This window comes from Schistocerca gregaria, chromosome 4 (genome assembly GCF_023897955.1).
Source record: "Schistocerca gregaria isolate iqSchGreg1 chromosome 4, iqSchGreg1.2, whole genome shotgun sequence".
Classification (NCBI taxonomy): domain Eukaryota; kingdom Metazoa; phylum Arthropoda; class Insecta; order Orthoptera; family Acrididae; genus Schistocerca; species Schistocerca gregaria.
The window spans coordinates 100259109-100272295 of record NC_064923.1 but is presented as its reverse complement, the minus strand read 5'-3'; the positions used below and the strand labels follow the sequence as shown (position 1 = coordinate 100272295).

Genomic DNA, 13187 nt, shown 5'->3' with positions numbered 1-13187 from the left:
CAGATGATAAACGGTTATTCTTTAGACAAATACATTATACTAGAGGTGACATGTGATTACAGTTTCACGCAATTTGGGTGCATAGATCCTAAGAAATCAGTACCCATAACAACCACCTCTGGCCGTAATAGCGGCCTTGATACGCCTGGGCATTGAGTCAAACAGAGCTTGGATGGTGTGTACAGGTACAGCTGCCCATGCAGCTTCAACACGACAACACACTTCATCAAGAGTAGTGACTGGCGTATTGTGACGAGCCAGTTGATCGGCCACCATTGACCAGACGTTTTCAATTGGTGAGAGATCTGGAGAATGTGCTGGCCAAGGTAGCAGTCGAACATTTTCTGTATCGAGAAAGGCCCGCACAGGACCTGCAACATGCGGTCGTGCATTATCCTGCTGAAATGTAGGGTTTCGCAGGGCCGAATGAAGGGTAGAGCCAAGGGTCGTAACGCATCTGAAATGTAACGTCCACTGTTCAAAATACCGTCAATGCGAACGACAGGTGACCGAGACTTGTAACCAATGGCACCCCCATACCATCACGCCGGTGGTACGCCAGTATGGCGATTACGAATACACGCTTCCAATGTGCGTTCACCGCGATGTCGCTAAACACGGTTGCGACCATCAAGATGATGTAAACAGAACCTGGATTTATCCGAAAAAATGACGTTTTGCCATTCGTGCAGCCAGGCTCGTCGTTGAGTACACCATCGCAGGCGCTCCTGTCTGTGATGCAGCGTCAAGGGGAACCGCAGCCATGGTCTCCGAGCTGATAGTCCATGCTGCAGCAAACGTCGTCGAAGTGTTCGTGCAGATGGTTGTTGTCTTGCAAACGTCCCCCCCATCTGTTGACTCAGGGACCGAGACGTAGCTGCACGATAGGTTACAGCCGTGCGGATTAGATGCCTGTCATTTCGACTGCTAGTGATAAGAGGCCGTTGGGATCCAGTACGGCGTTCCGTATTACCCTCCTGAACCCACCGATTCCATATTCTGCTAACAGTCATTGGACCTCGACCAACGAGAGCAGCAACGTCGCGATATGATAAACCGCAATCGCGATAGGCTACAATTCGACCTTTATCAAAGTCGGATACGTCATGTACGTACACATTTCTCCTCCTTACACGAGGCATAACGCCAACGTTTCACCAGGCAACGCCGGTCAACTGCTGTTTGTGTATGAGAAATCGGTTGGAAACTTTCCTCATGTGAGCACGTTGTAGGTGTCGCCACCGGTGCTCAGAAAAGCTAATAATTTGCATATCACACCATCTTCTTCCTGTTGGTTAAATTTCGCGTCTGAATCACGTCATCTTCGTGGTGTTGCAATTTTAATGGCCAGTAGTAGACAAACTCTAGCAGGAATAGCGATATGCAGTATCGCATTCACAAGATATACAGTGGAAGGTATATTGTGGAAGTGCATTGATGGAGCTGTCATTTGCACTCAAGTGGTTCATATGCAAATGTTTTTGACGAGATTATGGCTCAACGACGGGAATTAACAGACTTTAAACGCGAAGTAGTAGTTGGAGCTGGAATTCAATATGCCGAGGTCCGCAGTGTCAACAGTACCAATTTCCAGGCATTAGCTCTGACGACAGACAGCGCAGTTCTGTTAACGACCGAGAGCAGCGACCTTAGCGTAGAGTTGTCAATGCTAACACACAAACAACACCGCATGAAATAACCATAGAAAGCCATGAGGGACGTACGATAAACGTACACATTAGGACAATGAGACGAAATTTGGCGTTAATGGGTTATGACAGCAGACGACCGACGCGAGTGCGTTTGCTAATAGCGCAACATCGCCAACAGCCTCTCTCCTGGGCTCGTAAACATATCACTTGGACCCTAGACGCCTGGAAAACCGAGGTCTGGTCTGCTCAGATGAGCTCCAATGTCAGTTGGTAAGAGATGATGGTACGGTTCGAGTGCAGGGTAGACCCAGGTTGTCAACAAGGCACTGTGTAACCTGCTGGTGGCTCGATAATCGTGTAGGCTGTGTTTTACATTAAATGGACTGGGTCCTCAGTGATGTTGGCTACTTGCAGACCATTTACAGATATTCATGGACTTCATGTTCTCAAACAACAACGGACATTTTATGGACGACAATGTGCCGTGTCACCGGCCCGCACTTATTAGTGATTGGTTTGAAGGGTACTCTGGACGGTTAAAGCGAATGGTTTGGCCACGCAGATCTCCCGACGTGAATCTCATCGAACATTTATGGGGCACAATTGAGAGCACAATTCGCGCACTAAATCTTGCACCAGTTACACTTTCGCAATTGTGGATGGGTATAGAGGCAGCTTGTTTCAGTAATTCTGCCTTGACGGATGACCAGTCCACATTCGAAGTCACTGAACAATGTTATCACTGCCGATCACGTGTAAACTTCTACCGTGCAAATTTTGTCACAGTACGACTGACCCGTCCGTCGGCACGACTCAGTAGAACCGGAAGCACCTCTGAAGATGTCGAGGGGAGCTCTGGACGAAACGTTAGGAACGGAAAAATTTCATGGGCCAGCATTATACATCTATATCTACATTGCACATAGGTACTCCGCAAGCCACCGTACGGTGCGTGGCGGAGGGCATCCTGTACAACTACTTGCAATTTGCTTTCGTGTTCCACTGGCAAATAGGGCGATGGTAAAACGACTGTATGTATGCCTCCGCATAAGCCCTAATTTCTCGTATCTTACCTTCGCGGTCCTTAAACGCAATGTACGTTGGCGGAAGTAGAATCGTTCGGCAGTTAGTTACTTTTTTTTCGTTGTTGATCGTTGTGTTCGGTCGTTGCGGACGTGACATGACATCCGTCACTCAGTTTTTTTATTGCAGAGGCGAACTAGCACTCTGACCGAACACGCTGAGCTACCGTGCCGGCACTACCAAAGCAAAGTGATACCTAACTCCGACCAGTCGAATAATTAATTAATGCCACTAAATTAATTTTCCCAAGTCCACAGACACTACCGAAGTTTTGTGTATGAAGAGGACCATCGGTTAGAGGGGGCAGAATAATAGTAGCATTCCCCTTTTATTTAATATAGAAAACGCCCAAGATGGCGAAATCTAGCTTGCTGTTCTGGGCGTTATTGCAAATCGTCGTCGGAGCCACGCGGTGGCGTTTGCACACACGGTTCTCTTGCCTTTTTACTTTATAAAATGTTTTAGTCTCGATGTTGTAATCGATAAGTACTAGTCTGATTTTACAGTTATAATTATTTTTTTAGAAACATTTGAAATTACGAACTATTGGCACTATTATAAATTACGCAATACTGTACTGGTTGCCGAGCGGTTCTAGGCGCTTCAGTCCGGAACCGCGCGACTGCTATGGTCGCAGGTTCGAATCTCCTGCCTCGGGCATGGATGTGTGTGACGACCTTAGGTTAGTTAGGTTTAAGTAGTTCTAAATTCTAGAGGACTGATGACCTCAGCTGTTATGTGCTCAGACCCGTTTGAACCATTTGTACTGGTTGTTATGTTTATTTCTGAATTCATTTATGAAATAATAATCGAAAGTATCGGAAACTCGTAGAAATTCATTTGTTAAGAAACACTGTAAACCCTTTGAAATACGGTTATGGCTACAGAGTGTGAGAGTCGTAAGCATGCCTCTGATGTGATCGGACGTATTTTTGTATTTTGTTCGATCAGTGTAATTTCGGCTTTGTTAATGTGAAAAATCAAACGTTTGTATGATACACTAAAATGTGAGAAAACAGATTTACGTAAAAACAAAAATTCTGCAACAACCATCTTCAAATTTATTTAGATCAATCTAACAGTGAGGACCTAAAATGTGACATTTTCGGCTTCAAGGATCAAACCCCTAGACAAGAAGAACTGGAGCCAACTCTATATGACAAGCTAAGTAAACTAGAAAGTTTATTGTAATCTTCGATCCTCTCAATTCTTATAAAAGAGTAATGTGGACAATAGATGAAAACAGGAAGAAGGTGGGAGATTACCGCTTAAAAATTGAAAGCAGGTACGCAATACTAATCCACTAGTTTAGATAACTAATGGCATTAGACGCCATACAGGAGAAAACGGGATCTATATCGTAATATGAAGGACATTCACAGCCCAACTACAGAACATCACCACAAAAAAACCCACAAAGGACTGAAAAATGTCACAAAACAGACTAAAGTAACGCATTACACCAGGATAACAGAAAGAGCTATGAGCCAAATTAAAATTGTATGGTCAGTTGTGAATGAGTTATCGTTGGGAATGTCAGTGTTCAACACAATAGATCTCTCTGAAATAAAAACTGTTTGTGATCCACCATAATAGTGCAAAATACATAATAATCAGTTCCTGTTCACAGTCGGCAAGTAGAGTCATAATTATATTGATACAGGCAATGCTCCAAACGTTCTCAACAGGGGAGGAATCCTGCCACCTTGCTGGCCAAGGTAGGGTTTGGCGAGAACGAAGAAAAGCAGTAGGAGCTCTCGTTGTGTGGGGGCGGCCAATATCTTGCTGAAATGTAAGCCCACGATGGCTTGCCATGAAGGACAACGAAACGGGGAGCAGAATATCGTCCACGTACCGCTTTGTTCTAAGACTGTCGTGGATAACAACTCAAGGGGTCCTGTTATGAAATGAAGTGGCACCGCAGACCGTTACCCCTGGTTATCGAGCCATATGGCGGGCGACAGTCATGCTGGTATTTCACCGCTGTCCGGGGCGTCTACAGATATGTCTTCGGTCGGGAATCACGTTGAGTGGGGACTTTCTACTGCTTCTCTTCGAACTTGAGAAATCCTACCTCGGCCAACAAGATCGCCCAATTGAGAATGTCTGGAACATTATGGGCAGGGCCCTCCAGGCAATTTGGTGTACCGACTACCTAACCGCCAATCGGACGTATTTGGCACGATATCGCTCAGAACGACATCCACCAACTCCACCAATCAATGCCGAGCCTAAAACTGCTTGCAAAATAGCGAGTAGTAGCCCAACACGTTACTGACTTGGTCAACTTGTGAATCTCTTTCTCTTGAATAAATCATGCAGATTTTATGACATTGTAAACATTTGTTTGTCTGTACATGTACATTGCATCTACCGATTTCCGTCCGAATCGGTTAATTCCTTCGTCGTGCCCAACCCAAAACCCTGTGGAACCTCCAACGTTATTTTACCCCAGTCAACTCATATTTATTCTGCTTCCTACTGCGTTGTTGAGTTCTTCACTAACCCCATAATGTCCCAACTTCCCCAACGAGCTGCGTTGTCCACCTAATAAAATGCTTTTGTTACATGAAAGAAAATACCTACTGTCCTCAACCTATCACTTAGCCCTTCGAGAGCCTTGCAACGAAAACATAAATTGCTTTTCCTGTGGATACTCCTTCCCTGTGGCGGCACAAGGAACCTGGTAACAAATTGTTCAAAAATGTTCAAATGTGTGTGAAATCTTAAGAGACTTAACAGCTAAGGCCATCGCTCCCTAAACTTATACACTACTTAACCTAAATTATCCTAAGGACAAACACACACACACACCCATGCCTGAGGGAGGACTTGGACCTCCGCCGGGACCAGCCGCACAGTCTTTGACTGCAGTGCCCCAGACCGCTCGGCTAAACCCGCGCCGCCAACAAATTGTATGTGGTCCTATTTTACATTACACTCTCATTCTATGCTTTCTCAAAAACAAAACAAAAAAATTCGAAAAAGTGTGTTGTAAATAAATTCACTATTAATTGTTTAAATTATCTCTCCCCTTTTTTCTAAAGTAGTTTCACTAAGCAGCATTTCAGATCTGTCAAGAACCGACAACTCCTGAGATACACATTGCGCAGGTGGCAGAATACAGTAGTAATACGTGGTGCATCCAGTCTTCATAACGCACATGACATTTCGTCTCGCTTATCCTAGACTTTAATCTTTATCGATTTAATAATTGATTCACTTTCATCTTTGCTTAATTTCTATATCTGTCGGTGGTATAGGTTTTAGATGGTGACAGTTATTGAAATATATGAAAAAAACATAAAGCAGTTACAAACTACGGCGTGCACACACTTTATTCAACACATAAACGTCACTACAGATATTCGGATTTATGTTATGACATGTTCGATACGCCTGTCATCATTCGCGATGATGTGGCGGAGACGAATAGCGAGATTCAGCATGACCCGCTGAAGTGTCGGAAGATCGATGGTGTCGATGATCTGCTGAATGGCTGTTTTTAGCTGAGTAATGGTTTTGGGGTTATTGCTGTACACCTCGTGTTTAATATAGCCCTACAAAAGGAGTCGCTTGTGTTCAGATCCGGAGAATATGGTGGTCAGTCGAGTCCCATGCCAGTGGCCTCTGGGTACCCCAGAGCCAGAATGCGGTCCCCAAAGTGCTCCACCAGGACATCACTCTCTTGCTTCGATAAGGTCGAACTCCGTCTTGCGTGAACCACATCTCATCGAAATCGGGGTTACTTTGGATAAGGGAGTGAAATCGTCTTCCAAACCCTTCGCGTACCGTTCGGTAGTCGCTGTGCCATCAATGAATATCGCTCCGATTATTCCGTGACTGGAGATTGCACACCACTCAGTGTGAGTTATCCGGAAACTAAGGTTACAAAGCATGTAGCTTTAGCGTGGAATATCCATGGGGATGTTGGTACCACTGCCGTGTGGGCTGAGGATGACACAGCGGCCGGTCGGTGCCGTTGGACCTTCACGGCCTGTTCGGGAGGAGTTTGCTTTTAGACTGTCAGAAATGAGCGTTCTCATTCCGAGTCCCGCCAAGTGGAAAGTGCGCGCTGCAATTCCCTACGAAATGCTAACGGCGTGAACGCCGCTGCGATTCAGCGCGAAATTGTTTCAATTTATGGAGAGGACATAATGTCAAGGCAGCGTGTGACGAAATGTGTACGGAATTTAAATTATGAAAGGACGGAAATTCACGATGAAGACAGAAGCGGAAGGTCGTCTGTTGAGACTGACGATGTGATGCAGAAAACTGAAGGACATCTTCTCTTCGATCGCCGTTCAACAATTGACGACCTGAATGCATTTGGTCCAAACATTTCACGAATTGTTTTTCATGAAATCGTGACTACTCGACTGAATTACCGCAAATTGTGTAAGGTGTCAGGCAAATCCAACACCTTCCATGAAAACCCTGACATGATAAGCAAATCCAGTAGTATGTCACATAGCTCCGAATAAATCGTGACATTAAATTAACCAAAGTAATGCGAGTAACGAGTGAGCAAATGGAATACCACAGACTAACACAAGAATGTCTAAATGCATGTCATACCTTCCCACTGCGAGGCAGACGCAGTTCCGAGGGGAGAAACGAGAACAGAAGCCGAGAGCAGAACCGTGTTAAGCTAGAAGGCCCTACGATAAGGGACGGACTGGACAGCCACGTCGCCAGCCTACCTCTAAGACTACCCCCCAGCCCATGTTAAAAAATAGAGCCCTCCGAAAGAACAGTATAGATCTTACGATAACGCTAAAAGGACCACACCAGCTGCAGGTTTTAGCGTGAGACTTTTTCGCGTCTCTGTTACGTTGCAAACTTTAAAAAACATTGCCCCACCACGAAAAGTACAACGTTTCTCATTGGATAGACAGAATTTTTGTAGGCCGAGCTTAAGGTTAACATTGAGATCCTGATTGGTCAGATGAAAACATAGCCCGATAGTTTTTTTAAACCACCTTCGGTAAATTGTAGTAAGGAGAAGTTAGGTGACTAGTTGCTTCCGAGACGGCGAGGTGAGCGGAGCTCCGCCGGCCGCGGCCCCCTGACGAGCAGCGACAAGGTAATGAACGCACGCGATGCCGCACAACAGCGCATGAAGCTTCACTCAGAACTGCAGAAGTCTCATCTGTTACACCCCCTTTTTTTGCGTAATACTAGTGTCGATCGTAAATTATACCTCATGGTGTTCACATTTGCCACTAGAAGTAAAAATCTGAAACGCGATTTCTCTGTTATATAATTATTGAGAAGCCACATCAGCCACTGTAATTTACAACAAGTTAGACCATTTTGATAGTTTTCTCTTTTGTGAAACTTAACTTAAACCTAGATTATAGATGTGATATTGCATAGGTCATCCTTCGATTCATTGTATAACTTGGAAACCCATTCAGGAAATATTCGTTCACATTTTTGTTGAACGCAGTTGGTTTTTACCATCCTGTATTAAAACACTTCCTTTTATCAATAGTGCAATTTATAAACGATGTTTTGTGAGTAGAATAAAATTTCCAATGGTAAACTTAACTGCTTTTTCGACGTTATTTTACCAGCTAACTAAAAACAGGAAAGCCTTGAACCCCTTCCACTAAATTTAGTTAGTATCAAGATTCTTTTACAGGGAGTGCAGTGGAGCTGACGCTGAGATCATTTAGTATTTGGTTATATCATCGCTAGTCTCACTGAACTCTTCTGAATTCTACATGTCATGTATGGTGTGGCGTCTCCTTACCAGCAACAGGTCCCAGGTTCAAAGTAGTCAATTCCCTAAAAAACACGCTCAGAGCGTCGTTGCGCGAAAGTGGTAGCGAGACACGATATAGAACAAACAGACACTATCATGAATTATTAAAATTGGGTGTGCGATGCGTGCACAGAACGCTTACCAAAGCACACAAAATGAACAGAATCAGTGCGCTCGAGGATTTCTTGACCATCTTGAGACTGAAGGTGAGGTTTTCTCAACTCTATAGTTGGTCTTATCACCAAAGTCCAGAGAGCAAATGACAATCAATGCAGTAGCTCCATACTCATTCTCCTTCAGGCAAAATATTCAGTACTCAGCAGACAGCGAGGAAAATCACGGTGTGAGTGTCTTGGGAAAGAGGTGAAACAATAAATGCTGCAAGATATTGCGAGTCAATGAAGAAACTTTGCAGAGCCGTACAAAACAAACGTCGCGGGATGCTGACAACGGGAGAGTGTACTCCTTCATGACAACGCACTGCTCATGCACCACAAGAGTTGTTGACTTCGTTTGGTAGGGATGTTTGAAGCCACGCCTCTCACAGCCCCGATCTCGCACCGAGTGACTATCAACTGTTCACTAAATTAAAGGAACACCTTCTTGGAAAACACTTTTGCGACGAAGAGGAGGTGAAAAACGAAGTGAAGAACTGGGCGAAAAAGGCGGTGAGAGGCGTCTGAGAATCACAACTTGCGAGCGTAAACCGTGTTCCGCCCCAATCACTTACTGTGTGGTAACGTTAAAACCACTGCTAATACGTCAACCAACAGTACGAGACGTGCGCAACGGACGGAGGTATAGGAACGGCGTTGTCTGTGCACCTCGTGTTGCAGCGTAACTTGCCCATCCGTGCCTCCTAGGCACACATCGCGCTGGCCGGCCCTCGTCCAGTGGTGACAGGAACGCGGGGAGTGACATCTTTAGGGCTGGCGGCCGCACGTCCATTAGGGGGGCCGCGGGAGGTGTGAGAGCGTATGCAGACGAGGCCGGGCGCCCCAATTAGGGAGTGGCCGCCTCATTACGGCAGCCGAGAGACGCCGCAGCCCCAGGAATGCCGTCTGGCCGGCTGGGGTCACCGACCGCCCAATTAGTGAGTCACCCCACCGGCAGCCGCGTGCCGGCGCGTCCAGCACGGCCGCCGGTGGTCCACAGTGGACCGAGGTCAGCGCTGGGCTCTGGTCCGCACTGCGCAACGCTGACAGGCCCAAGTTGAACGCTGGTGCTAACTGCAAACCCAGCACCCTGGTTAGGGTTTCAAGTCCCGTTCACCACGAGGCCATCGTCAGCAGGCGGGGATCCAAGAGGTGGGGGGCGGGGAAGGGGGGGAGAGGAGGTGTCGTGGAGTTCATACTTCAAGAAATAACTTACACATTACTGGGTGCCCCTTTAAAACCTCCCCCCCCCCCCCTTCCCCCATAGACACACACACATTTCAGAGGCTCAGCGAAAAGTGCTACACTAGGTATGGTAATGAAGTTGCACCACATTCTAGAGCTTCTCAAAGAATCTATTTGCTAATCATCAGAATACCTCTACATGTGAACCATTTGTAGCGCGAAGCGAGTTAAACGTTCTTGGTTCATGGAAGTTTCTGGGAAGAAACATCTTTCCAGGAAGCAGACATTCATTTCGATCAGCAGTAGCATGTCCGTAGCAGATTTTTGGAGCCATTGTTCACCATTCGGCATCAGATGTTGCGGAATTTGTACTATGTAAAAGAAGACGTTAGTGTACTACGAGCGATGAAGTGTTTATTTATTTATTCTCGAGTCAGAAACATACAAATTTACAGCATACAGGGTGCTACAAAAACGTACGGCCAAACTTTCAGGAAACATTCCTCACACAGAAATAAAGAAAAGATGTTATGTGGACATGTGTCCGGAAATGCTTAATTTCCATGTCAGAGCTCATTTTAGCTTCGTCCACCTACGCTCAATAGAGCACATTATCATTGTTTCATACGGGATATTCTACCTGTGCTGCTGGAACATGGCCGGCCGGAGTGGGCATGCGGTTCTAGGCGCTACAGGCTGCAACCGCCAGACCGCTACAGTCGCATGTTCGAATCCTGCCTCGGGCATGGATGTGTGTGTTGTCCGCAGGTTAGTTAGGTTTCATTAGTTCTAAGTTCTAGGCTACATATGACATCAGAAGTTAAGTCGCATAGTGCTCAGAGCCATTTGAACCATTTTTTTTTTTTTTTTTTACTAGAACATGTTCCTTTACAAGTACGACACAACATGTGGTTCATGCACGATGGAGCTCCTGCACATTTCAGTCGAAGTGTTCGTACGCTTCTCAACAACAGATTCGGTGATCGATGGATTGGCAGAGGCGGACCAATTCCATGGCCTTTACGCTCTCCTGACCTCACCCCTCTTGACTTTCATTTAGGGGGACATTTGAAAGCTCTTGTCCACGCAACCCCAGTACCAAATGTAGAGACTCTTCGTGCTCATATTGTGGACGGCTCTGATACAATACTCCATTCTGAAGGGCTGCATCAGTGCATCGGCGATTCCATGCGACGGAGGGTTGATGCATGTATCCTCGCAAACGGAGGACATTTTGAGCATTTCCTGTAACATAGTGTTTGAAGTCACGCTGCTACGTTCTGTTGCTGTGTGTTTCCATTCCATTATTAATGTGATTTGAAGAGAAGCAATAAAATGGAAAGTAAGCGTTTCCGGACACATGTCCACATAACATATTTTCTTTCTTTGTGTGTGAGCAATGTTTCCTAAAAGTTTAGCCGTACCTTTTTGAAACACCCTGTATATATATATTACATGTGCCCAGTACTTTGCAAGCTCCAGGGCGCTTGGAGTGGCTTGCAACTGATGATCTTCGTGCAGGATGTAGGGCACAAAAGGCAAAGTAGCATGTGGCTTGTGGTTTGTCTTTGTCCACAATGACAGGACGTATCTTCTTTTATGAAGCCCCATCTCTTCAGGTTGTCTCTGGATCGTCCAACTTCTGATGGTAATCTGCTTAAAGATTTCCACAGCAGCCAGCTCTCGTTGTGTCCAGGTGGCAGTTCTTCAGCTTCTGGCGTCTGCAGGTGAGGCGTCGACTTTTTCCATAACTCCAGCCTTGCCTTCTCTGGTGAAATGGTGAGCTTCTCGGATGTTCTCAGGAAGGTCTTTCGCGATCTCAGCCGTTGCTCTGGTGGATTATGTCCATGCAGTGGATGGGCACTGACCTGTTCCACTTTAAGTCTCTTCTTGTTGGAAGCCACTGTTCTGAGTACCCAAGGTGGCGCTATTCCAGCCAGGCATTAGAGCTTATCGGTTGGGGCAGGTCTTAAGCAACCTGTGATCATCCTGAAGGTTTCGCTGAGAGCAATGTCTACTTGTCTGGCATGAGATGACCTGAACCAGACTGGAGAAGCATATTCAGTACCATTGCAGAACAGCGAATAGTTTGTGGATGTGATCCCCACTGTGTCCCCGCTAGTTTGAGAATTGGGTTGTTTCGAGCGGAGATTTTCATTTTGGTGTTCTTGCAGTGAGTTTTTAATGTCAGAGTTCTGTCGAGGGTGACTCCCAAGTATTTAGGTGCGTGATGATGCTGGAGTTGGATGCCTGACCATCCAATATGTAGCTCACGATTAGCTTCCCTGTTCCTTAAATGAAAGGCACACACCTGTGTCTTCGAAGGGTTTGGTCTGAGTTGGTTCCGATTGAAGTAGCTTGACAGTGTTCTAAGTGCTGTTGTCAGGTTTCTTTCCACTCTTTTAAAGCATGAGCTCTGCGTAGAAAGGGCTAGGTCATCTGCATATAAGAATCTCCTTGGGCCTGGGGTCAATGGCTAGTCATTGGTATAAATGTTGAAGAGGTACATTAAGTTGGCTGGATGCCTGCCGAACTGAGTTACGTGTGCTTCGTGCTTCTGAGAGCTTCTTGTCCGATGTCCTCCACCGTCTCTTCCGAAACACTACTACGTGCATCGCCAGATCGCTTCAGAACACTTCCAGCCGTCAGACGCTTATGACACCATTGGCTGGATGGTTGATTTGTGGGAGGGGACCAAACAGTGAGATAAGTGGTTCCATCGGATTAGGGAAGGTCTGGAAGGAAGTCGGCCGAGCCCTTTCAAAGGAACAATCCCGGTATCTGCCTGAAATGATTTAGGGAAATAAAGGAAAACCTAAATGAGGATGACCGGACGAGGGTTTGAACCGTCGTCCTCCCGAATGCGAGTCCAATGTGCTAACCACTGCGCCACCTCGCTCGGCACGATACCCTTCCGTAATCGTTTCCACGTAAGTTGAATCACATCCACACACTCTCCGATAATTTCTTTGCACACTAATCGGCGATTTTGTTTCCGTAAACTACGCTACAGTTTGCGCACGCTGCTGTGATGTCGCCATTTTCGCCTCATGCGATCACCCTGCACTGTCGCGAGAATAGTTAGTGCGTCTGATGCGGTAATGTATATCCTTTGAGACGCTCTACCATACCGTGATGATGATGTTGGTTTGTGGGGCGCTCAATATCGTGCTCATCAGCGACTAACATTTCCATTTCCAGTCGCAGCACTCCCTGAATGATGATGAGATGATGAGGACAACACTATTACTCAGTCTCCGGGCAGAGAAAATATCCGACCCTGCCGGGAATCGTACCCGGAACCCCGTGATCCAGAGGCAGCAACACTAGCCACTAGACCAC

General features: G+C 46.1%; 1 protein-coding gene across 1 annotated transcript in view; it reads right to left on the bottom strand.

Moving 5' to 3' along the window:
• The window catches only part of LOC126267618 (uncharacterized), a 39824-nt gene that overhangs the window by 2994 nt on the left and 23643 nt on the right, over positions 1-13187 (bottom strand). The window lies entirely within an intron of this gene.